Source organism: Saimiri boliviensis, chromosome 3, assembly GCF_048565385.1.
Source record: "Saimiri boliviensis isolate mSaiBol1 chromosome 3, mSaiBol1.pri, whole genome shotgun sequence".
Classification (NCBI taxonomy): Eukaryota; Metazoa; Chordata; class Mammalia; order Primates; family Cebidae; genus Saimiri; species Saimiri boliviensis.
The window spans coordinates 36,955,664-36,966,299 of NC_133451.1; the positions used below are offsets into that span (position 1 = coordinate 36,955,664).

The following is a 10,636-nucleotide window of genomic DNA, read 5'->3' on the forward strand; positions in this document are numbered from 1 at the left end:
AATGAAACTTCAAAGGCCACAAGGCAGCCACCACCCACGGGCCCACCTTTCTCCAAACCCCTATTAGCCGCCAGCCTCCTCCAGTTCTCCTCCAGGGTGATCTCAGCTCCCTTCCCTGCCCCACCCTCCATTAAGGCTCCCATTAAGTAAGCTGGTTTTATGACATCAGCGGTGATTAAACTGACCTGATTCCTCCCGAGCTGGCAGAGCCAAGAGCCCGAGTCAATTCGGAAACCGATTCCAAGGGCCTCAGCTAAGCCACTCAGAGAAAAAAAGACCTGAGCCTTATTCGGAGAGGAAAAAAAAAAACGCTGCGCAGCTGCAGCTTATTCAAACATGATATACTGCGCAGAATCCGAAAGAGAGAGTGGGAGACACCCAGGCGTGGCCGCAGCTTGCCCCTCTCTCTGCTTGTGGCTAGGATCAGGGAAATGCTCTGACCTACACATGGATGGAAACCCGTTCAACAGAGAGTATACCTGGTGCTATTTCCCTTGGGGACAGCGGCAGCCCACTGCCAGGTCACCCTGTTTGCTGGGCTTACTGACCTGACTTGCCAGAGGTAAGACCTGGCCTGTGTGGGTGAATGATGAAAGAGCTGCAGGGGAGTTTCCACGTGGCTGTTTTATACATCCGTCTCCATTGCCGAAGTCCCACTGGATGTCCCCTTTCTTTTGGTTCCTGGGCACATAGTGAGTGCTTTCATTCCTGGCTTCAGGTTTCCTGACACGATCTGGTCAGAACCGGGGAATTCTTCATGACAGGTGATTCACTGTACAAACTGGTGCTATAGCAGCTACTGTGTGCCAGGCAGACCCCAAGTGCTAAGGACAGAACCAGCAACAGTCAAAACTCCAGCCTCCTGGGGCTTACATTCTACCGTATGTCCCTGTGTTTGTGTTAAAAGAACAGAGGAATGTGTTCCCAGTAACATTTTCCTAGCATTAGCAACTGCATTTCCTATAAAAGTGAGCTGTGGGTTGCTCCAGAGATGTGGCCTGTGTCTCTGAAAAGTTGTCAGAGTTTTCCCTAAGGATTCTAGCAGTCTATCCTTGAGGTAATACCCCAAGGATTCGGTAGGTCTCTGGCTTCTAGGGTGTGGTATTTACAGTGGTGACAAACATTATTGTAAGAGAATGTTCTACCCTTGAGAATTCATCTGGGGATGGGAAGAAAGCCAAAAGCAAACTGCTCTGTCCTCTAATCTGCCTGTTACATGGTCTCCCAGCAGCCTGTAGCTTCTCTTCAATGCACTTCATTGTTTATATGACTGTTAGTTAATCTCGTCCCTCCCCCTTCTCTCTCTCCTCTCCTGGTCTCCTTCTTTCCTCTCCTCCTGCTTTTCCTCCTCCTCCTCTTCCTTCTCCTCCTTCTCCTTTTCCTACCCATTCTTCCTTCTCTTCCTTTCTCCTTCTACTTCCTTTCTTCCTCTCTCTTTCTCTCTCCTCCTCTCTCTTGTTTACCGATTGTTTCTACTATGCAGTATGTGCCTACACATGCCGGCATTCTGCAGAATTAGGGGCTGAAGGAGGGAAGTGAATCTTGAGATTATCCTTAGAACTGCAACGCTTGTGCATTTGATATTTTTATTTTAGGGCAGAAGACTTTTTTGTTTTGTTTCGTTTTGTTTTTTGGTTTTGTTTTTTGAGATGCAGTCTCGCCTTGTCACCTAGGCTGGAGTATAGTGGTGCAATCTCGTCTCACTGCAACCTCCGCCTCTCCGGCTCAAGAGATTCTCTTGCCTCCGCCCCCTGAGTAGCTGGGATTACAGGCATGCACTACCACGCCTGGCTAATTTTTGTATTTTTAGTAGAGACAGGGTTTCACCAGCCTCTCAAAATGCTGGTATTACAAGCTCGAGCCACCGCACCTGGCCAGGCAGAAAAGTTTTATTTTTGAGATTTATGACCTACTGCAGCCCTTACCAATATTCTTAACACTCTCCTTTTGAGTTTTTGAGTAAGCCTGTTTCATTGCAAGTCATTATTGCCAGCAGGTGTTTGACCTAGAGAAGGACAATTGTATTCTGCCTTGGCTATGGCTCTACTTAATTAAGTAATCTTAAGTAGATGCTCCTGCCTCACTAGGCCTCTAACTATCTTCCTTATAAAGGAGTTGATTGGTCTGTGTGATTCCTTAGGACTTTCCAGCTCTACAGCCTATCCCTATTCAGCCAGAGGGCAGGGCGCTTCCTCAGGGTCTCTGCCAGGACGTTAATAGGCAGTGGAAATTTCCCACCAAAATTCAAGGGGGATTTTGAACATCAGAAGATGGAAAAAGAGAATGAATGCATCAAATGTATTATTTGTTATTAATTACGGTTGAAAGAAGAGTGAAAGTACTGACCAATATGCATCTGTGATTTCAATCAGCCATGTTCGCAGTCGTCTGTTTCTGTGGAAAATTAAGATTTGCCTTTATGTAAGCTGCTGGGTATTTGGGCAGGCAATAGAAGAAAGATACAGCTGTTACGGCAGTTTCAGGTGTGAATAATGACACCTCTGCTCGCTACCTCTGTGATCTTGACCCAGTTTCTCTAAGCCTCAGTTTCCCCATCTGTAAAATGGAAAGAATACCCGTCTTATTGTGACTATTATTCAATAAATGAAATTCTGTATGTAAAATGCTTGGCACACAGAAAGCACTCAAGAAAAACTAACTTATGGCTGGGCGTGGTGGCTCATGCCTGTAATGCTAGCACTTTGAGAACCCAAGGAAGGTGGATTACCTGAGGTCAGGAGTTCAAGACCAGCCTGGCCAAGATGGCAAAACCCTGACTCTACTGGAGGGGGGTGGGGGTGGGGGGGAAGCCAGGCATGGTAGCATGTGTCTATAATTCCAGCTACTCAGGAGGCTGAGACAGGAGAATTGCTGGAACTCACGAGGAGGGAGAGGCTGCAGTGAGCCAAGATCACACCACTGCACTCTAGCCTGGGCAACAGAACAAGATTCCGTCTCAGAAAAAGAAAAGCTAATTTATTTCTATTGACCCTGGCTAGTCGATTTGTGAAAACAATGTCATGGGCCAATTTGGTGAAAAGTATGGGTAGAAGCTGGTGATCTGGCTTCACTTAGCCAAGTCTTTTATTCACTGACGATATTGTCATCATCTTACATGTGTTCCAAAATTGGTTACAGACAGCTTAATTGTTAAAGAATAGTCACAGAGTTTTGAAGGAAAAAATGGGAAACTTGCTGCAAAGGCAGCCAGACCTGGCCCCACCCTCCAGCTTCCTGCGGCATTTTAGTCAACATCTCAGATGATGACGATGGTCATCATCCTATCATCATTAACCATGTTCCTACATATGCATTGTCTCATTTCATTCTCAGCCATAGCAATTCTGTGGGATGGTGGATTACATGTTGTTATCTGGTGAGGAAATTAAAACTCAAAGAGGTCAGATGACCAGCCCACATTCACACTGCTAAACAGGGGATGGAGAAGAGTTGAATGCATCCCATGACTCTAGGTCCAGAGAGTCTTTCTACCACTTTATGTTGTCAGGCATAAAATAATGATTCTGTCTTATTTCTGAATATTTAACGTATATGTAATTTCACTCTCATGTCTTCATTACCTTATGGAATATCTACTTTCAAGAAGTATTTTGAACACCAATGCTATCATATTCATTTATTTTACTATACATCAAATTCTATGGCAACAACCAGAAATCTCCAAGCATGTATACATACATATACGTGTATGTGTGTATCCACATGCATATATATCTTTTTCTTTCAAAAGCTCTATCCAATAGCCCCAAAATACATTCAACTCAAAAGAAAAATAAATGCATTCCATTTAAAATCCCAAATGAACCTGCTCAATATGGGGAGGAGAGGGGTTGTGTTGAAATTTAATTTCTGTGCTGTTTAAGACTCATGCTACTTCTTAGAACAGACACAGTTTTCCCGTAGAGATAAATGACCTCTTCCAAGAACAATGGAAATGGAAAGGGGATGGGGAGGGGGGATGTGCGCCACAGGGAGCGGGGTGGTAGAGGGAAACACAGATGAATTGAAAAGAGAAGAGTTACAAGCAGGTTGGCTTCCTTTAAAAAGATAGGATAGGGGCTCCAAAAAATAAAAGAAAAAGTAAGGTTACCTATTGGACTATCCTTCAAAGAGTGGCTGTGACTTAGTGTTAAAGCAGATTTTAAAAACACATAAATACAGTGAGTCAACAACATTCTCTCACCACAACCAAGATATGCCAAAAAAAAAAAAAAAAAAAAAGTAGGTTTTGTTTTCTTCAAAACTGCTCTGAGCTTCGCGTAAGCCTCTTTCTCTGGGGAATCCAGGAAAACTTAGAATTGCCAAGAAACAGTATTCCAGTCTCTTCTGATTTAAAGTCTCCTTTCCATTGAACCATTCAGTCTATTCAACTGGGCATCAGCTGGTGGGATATAAGAAGTCTCTTGAGATAAACAACTTTTCAGAGCATGCCTTTTTCCTTCCTTTCCCAGGGTGGTGTGTCTACACCATGGGGGAAGAGGGGAACTTTCTCTTCCCTCATGCTTTGTCTGGCCAGACCAGCTCCTTGAACTGGTGACCGCTGAATGGGCCTGGTTCTGTCTGGCTTCTTGAGAAGCCACATGTGCTGACATCACTGCTGGGGCCCATAGTCCTGATCATTTGTCCTGGCTCACTGTGGCCTCTCTTGCCACTCCCAAGTCTTTGCTGATCCACATGTTTCCCCAGAAGCTCTGGGTCCTCTCTCAGGAGTGTGAGGGCTCCTCCAGTTGTGAGGAGCAGGAAAGATGGCCTTAAACTCATTCATTGCCTTGCATCACTTCCACATCGTTATTTTTCAATGGTGTTAAACATGTCCTCAAACTAAAGCCTACACCCTCCTTGCATGAGTCCTGGAGAAATTGACATCCACTGTCTCCTCCCAGTATCTTTTATCTTCACCCAAGACTGGACGTTTCTAAAGCATCCCACTCTCATCTCGAGTTTTCTTCCCTGAGCTGTTGGCTCTGACCTGCTTTCTTTACCACCATCATAAGTGAATGGGGTATTTTCTCTGCACTGGGAAAGAAACTAGACCAGAGTCTTCTAAGTTTGAATGTGATACATATTGGGAGTTAAGGAAATTCAGACTGGCCTTCAAGATTACTACCTTGACCATTAAATTTCATATATATATATATATACACACACACACACACATATATACACATATATACAGACATATATATACATATATATACACATATATACACATATATATGCGTATATATATATACACATGTGTATATATATATATATATACATACGTGTATATATGTATACGTGTATGTATATAGTGAAACGATATACATATGTTTAGAATTAGCCAGCTGGACTCAGTTTAGATGATCCCAGTTTTGTTGGCAACATCCAAAACGTCGTAATCAGGAGCCAGTGGCACATAGGCCTTCTTCTCTCCATCAGGCCGAATCGCGGTGTTGGCTTTGGTCACATCAGTGTCCTAGAGCTGCTCGACAGCCTGTCTGATCTGGTGCTTGTTGGCTTTAACAGCCATAATGAACGCAAGTGTGCTGTTGTCTTATGTCTTCTTCATGGCGGACTCAGCGGTCTGTGGAAACGTGATGGTAGCATAGTGGTCCATTTTGTTTCTCCTGGGGGCGCTGTTCCGAGAATATTTGGGCTGCCTGCCTCTGGAGTTGCAATCTCTTGGGCCCCTGGAAGGTGGGTGATGTGCGGATCTTTTTTTGTGTGTATGGCCGTGGACACCTTTCAACACTGCCTTCTTGGCCTTTAAAGCCTTCGCTTTGGCTTCAGCTTTAGGAGGGGCAGGAGCTTCCTTCTTCACTTTCAGCACCATCTTGTGAAAAAGCAGACCACTAAATTTATTTTGAATGTCAAAAACTGCATGTTCTTTCCTTCGAATTCATGCTGATCATCTTAAACCTGAGACAAATAGATGTCTATGGGAGAACCTTGAGAGAGATCAGTTTATTAATGAATGTATTCTTTATTTTTAAAATTTTTATATTATCTATGTTATATATATATATTTTATTGTACTTTAGGTTCTGGGGTACACGTGCAGATCATGCAGGATTGTTGCAAAGGTATTAACAAAATTTAAAATAAAACAGAAGAACATGTTCTAATTACAAATATTCAACAACACAAACATAGAGTAAAAAGAAAAACTCTGTCTTGCCTTACACCCCATCCTATCATCATATTTTTCCCTCCAGATATACCCACTATTAACACTTTAGGGTATACCCTTTCAGACCATTTTCTACATGTTCATATACATATGTATGTGAAAACTAAACACAGGTATAGTTTGGCTTTTTTTTTATAGTCTTCTATAAAAAAATAAATAAAAAGAAGACATCATCTTCTTTTACTTAACAATATGTTTTGTAACTCATTCTGTATCAGGAGGTATTGGTCAATCTCACTTTTTTTTTTCATTTAAAGTATTCAGAGGTCTTTTTTTTTGCCTACTTTTTTTTAAATTGCATTTTAGGTTTTGGGGTACATGTGAAGAACATTTAAGATTGTTGCATAGATACACTTGTGGCAGTGTGATTTGCTGCCTTCTTCCCCATCATCTATATCTGGCATTTCTCCCCATGCTATCTCTCCCCAACTCCCCACTCCCCACTGTCCCTCCCCTATTTCCGCCCAACAGACCCCAGTGTGTAGTGCTCCCCTCCCTGTGTCCATGTGTTCTCATTGCTCAACACCCGCCTATGAGTGAGAACATGCGGTGTTTGATTTTCTGCTCTTGTGTCAGTTTGCTGAGAATGATGGTTTCCAGGTTCATCCATGTCCCTACAAAGGACATGAACTCATCGTTTTTGATGGCTGCATAGTATTCCATGGTGTATATGTGCCACGTTTTCCCTGTCCAGTCTATCATCGATGGACGTTTGGGTTGGTTCCGGGTCTTTGCTATTGTAAACAGTGCTGCAATGAACATTCGTGTGCATGTGTCCTTATAGGCATAGGCAAGGACTTCATGACCAAAACACCAAAACAACTGGCAACACAAGCCAAAATAGACAAATGGGACCTAATCAAACTCCACAGCTTCTGCACGGCAAAAGAAACAGTCATTAGAGTGAATCGGCAACCAACAGAATGGGAAAAAATTTTTGCAGTCTACCCATCTGACAAAGGGCTGATATCCGGAATTTACAAAGAACTAAAACAGGTTTACAAGAAGAGAACAAACAAGCTCATTCAAAAGCGGGCAAAGGATATGAACAGATACTTTACAAAAGAAGACATACATGAGGCCAACAAACATATGAAAAAATGCTCATCATCACTGGTCAGTAGAGAAATGCAAATCAAAACTACATTGAGATACCATCTCACGCCAGTTAGAATGGTGATCATTAAAAAATCTGGAGACAACAGATGCTGGAGAGGATGTGGAGAAATAGGAACACTTTTACACTGTTGATGGGAGTGTAAATTAGTTCAACCATTGTGGAAGACAGTGTGGCGATTCCTCAAGGACCTAGAAATAGAAATTCCATTTGACCCAGCAATCCCATTACTGGGTATATATCCAAAGGATTATAAATCAGTCAATCTCACTTTTAAAAACTGATGCGTAGTAATCCATAGTATGGATGGACCGTTATTCATTCAACCATTTTCATGATGTTACATTTGCATTATCTTACAACTTTTGGCTTTTATAAATAGTGACATCTTTGCTTACATCTCCTTGTACAGTAGTTCAAGCATTGCAGACACGTATGCTTCATAAGAACCTAATGTGAAAAGTGATGACATTCCATGTTTGTCCTTTGACTAACTGTAAACATGAAAGCAATGCTTTCAGGAGCCCCATTGCCAGAAGCTGAGCTTCTGTTTAATGATGGTCATTATTCTTCATTTTTCCCACTCAATCAGTACCCCTGGAATGGCAGAGCTTTCAACTTAAATATCCCAATTTTGTTGGCAACATCCAAAGCATCGTAATCAGGAGCCAGTGGAACATATGCCTTCTTCTCTCCATCAGGCCGAATCAGGGTGTTGACTGTGGCCACATCAAGGTCACACACCTAGCGTGGTCTTGAACTCCTGAGCTCAAGTGCTCCTCCCACCCTCCCACCTTGATCTCCCAAAGTTCTAGGATTACAGGCTGAGCCACCACATGCAGCCATCAACTTATATTTTTCTCGATCAAAAAGTACCATACTATAGGTAGAGTAAGGCAAATTCAATATGTTAATCAATGTGTGTAGGTATGGGCCTATTTTTAGTATCATCATTTCAGAGAATAAAGTTGAAACTCATAATGCTTCATCCTCAAAACTGCGGGAGAACAGTCTTCGAGTTGGTGGTGGTGTCGCGGCAGTAGGTTCTCTCAGTGATTGTCATACAGGACAGCAGCATGCCCAAGTGACCACCATCATGATAGGGACATGAAATGCTTGCTTCCCTGCACTGTACAGGCCCCGATGGAGAACAAGCTTGTGGCTCCAGGCACAGCACTGCTCAGGTAACCAATTGTCTTGACACAGGTTTATTGCTACCCAGTTTAGTGATTCACCACTGTGGAGACTTCATGACCTCCTTTCTGCTTCCACTGCCTTTACCACCTCCAGAGAGGCTGTATTTTTCTCTCCTAGGTCACTGGATAGATGGTCCCTTTGGATCATGTGCTCATCCCTGGTCCAGTCAGCTGTGACCAAAGGAGCAAGACCGTGTAAGAGAAGGCTTGAAACCTAAGGAATTTCAAAGAGGACACCTTGCTGGGCATTCAGCAGCATCTCAGGAAGGGGCAGAGTAATCAGCAGGTGCTTTGCATGCTGGTCTGGTGTGTCTGGAAAGGGCATCCTGTGAAAATGTTTGTCAGGAAACTTCTCATCAGCATTTTCCGTGTGCAGGAGCAACCGAGAGAGCCACTTAGGTACCATCTGATTATAATGTATTTCTCAGAGAAATAAATAGCCCAAATGGAAGCACACTTCCGGTTGTCAATTTTTTACAAACACCCTGGAACTCAATGACAGTTCTTGAGGATCGATATGGTCTGGTGACAGTGAATTGATTGTTCCAGCAGAGATCTTTAATGAGATTGTTCACACTATTCAGGCACCACCATCTCCAGCAGATTACAATGACAATGGTGGGACCTTGTGAATATAGAAAGCAAAGCAACCTTCCTGCTCATTTCTTTTTGAAAGCACTAACCCCTAGCAGCAAGGCCTTCTTGTTAATTAGTTGTTAATTATTGGGACAACTCGTGAAATGTTTATTAAAGAGCTGGTCCAGTGGCAAAGAAAAGAACCCAGAGCAAGAGACTAAATTGAAGGGTAATAAAAGGAACGAATAAGCTTTAACACAGTTCACTGGTACCAAGGAAATTCTAGCAACTTACTCTTCTGGTGCAAGAGGAGGCGTACTGTAGAAAGGCAGAGGAAACAAACCAGAATGGATGAAAATATAATCAATACATAGAACTAGAAGGAACCTCTATAATCATCTTCCCCTATTTTACAGATTGGGATACCCAGGTAACACAGTGCATAGATGAATTGCCTAAGATTCTGCTTCTAGTTGGTGTCCTGAGAGTCAGTTCAGCCCAGAGAACTCATCACTACCAGGCCCAGTTGAAGGTGAGTGGTGGGGCATTTGGCTTGGACCTCTTATTACAAAGGGTTCTATTCTAGTGATTTTTTTTTTCTTTATCCTCAGATGACATATGTATATGGTCAAAGCAACACACTGCAATAAACTGACAGATTTAGATTGTCTTTAATGTAACTTTTAACCTATATCCCATGACTGTATAACCAGACCAGACCATCTTTGAAGCATTATAACTTAACACTTTAGAAATAAATTCTGTTATTGTGTGAACAATTATGTCATTTACTTTGTTGTTGCTATGAAAAGATAATGTTACATATGTATATCTAAAATATATCACAGTTTCTATTATCTTGTTTTGGCATTTAAAATTTTTTCATTTGTCTCTCCATTTTTTTTTAAATATTCTAAAATCTGCAAAAATAGAAGCAGCTCAGGCTTCTTGAAAACTCTCCGGGCTCTCGTTCACTGCTCTATAAGCTCTCATTGTAGCATGTCACTTTCATAAGTGATTTCAGTTGACATAATCAGGTTGTAGCTTTCATGATGTTACATTATCTTACAACTTTTGGCTTTTATAAACGGTGACTTTTTTTTTAAAAGTAGGACATTCTGTGTTGCACATCTGTAGCGCCGTCATAGGAACCCAGAACCATGCTATTCATCTCCTAGCAGGTGTAGACAACCTGGACACCACTCCTGGTAAATTCTTAGGGAAGAGTAGTTAATGTTTTCATTCTCTATACTAGCCACATCGATCTGTTTGGGTGGCTCTGTAATATGCCTTCAAGTTCATTCTTATGCATAATCATCTTTTAACTTTATATTTCGGATTAAAAAATCAGAGTAAGAGTAAAGTAAAAATATTATTAAAAGCCTTTTTATTCTCCCTTGAAGAGTTGCTAAAAAATGTTGTCTTTTCATTCCTGCTTTCTGCTTTCAGAAGTGATTTGGAAAGTATAGCTGGATGAAGTCACTTTTATAATGAAACTATATAGGTTTTATGCAACCTACGGTAATTGAAGGAAAAGATATATTCTATTCCTTA

The 10,636-nt window shown here is 41.9% G+C and overlaps 1 long non-coding RNA gene across 1 annotated transcript; it reads left to right on the forward strand.

Moving 5' to 3' along the window:
• The first annotated feature begins 205 nt into the window (after nt 1–205).
• Nucleotides 206–8,962, forward strand: LOC141583897 (uncharacterized). The gene is made up of 3 exons (XR_012516735.1): nt 206–310; nt 7,366–7,369; nt 8,625–8,962. It is a non-coding gene; the product is annotated as an uncharacterized LOC141583897 (long non-coding RNA).
• The last annotated feature ends 1,674 nt before the right edge of the window (nt 8,963–10,636 follow it).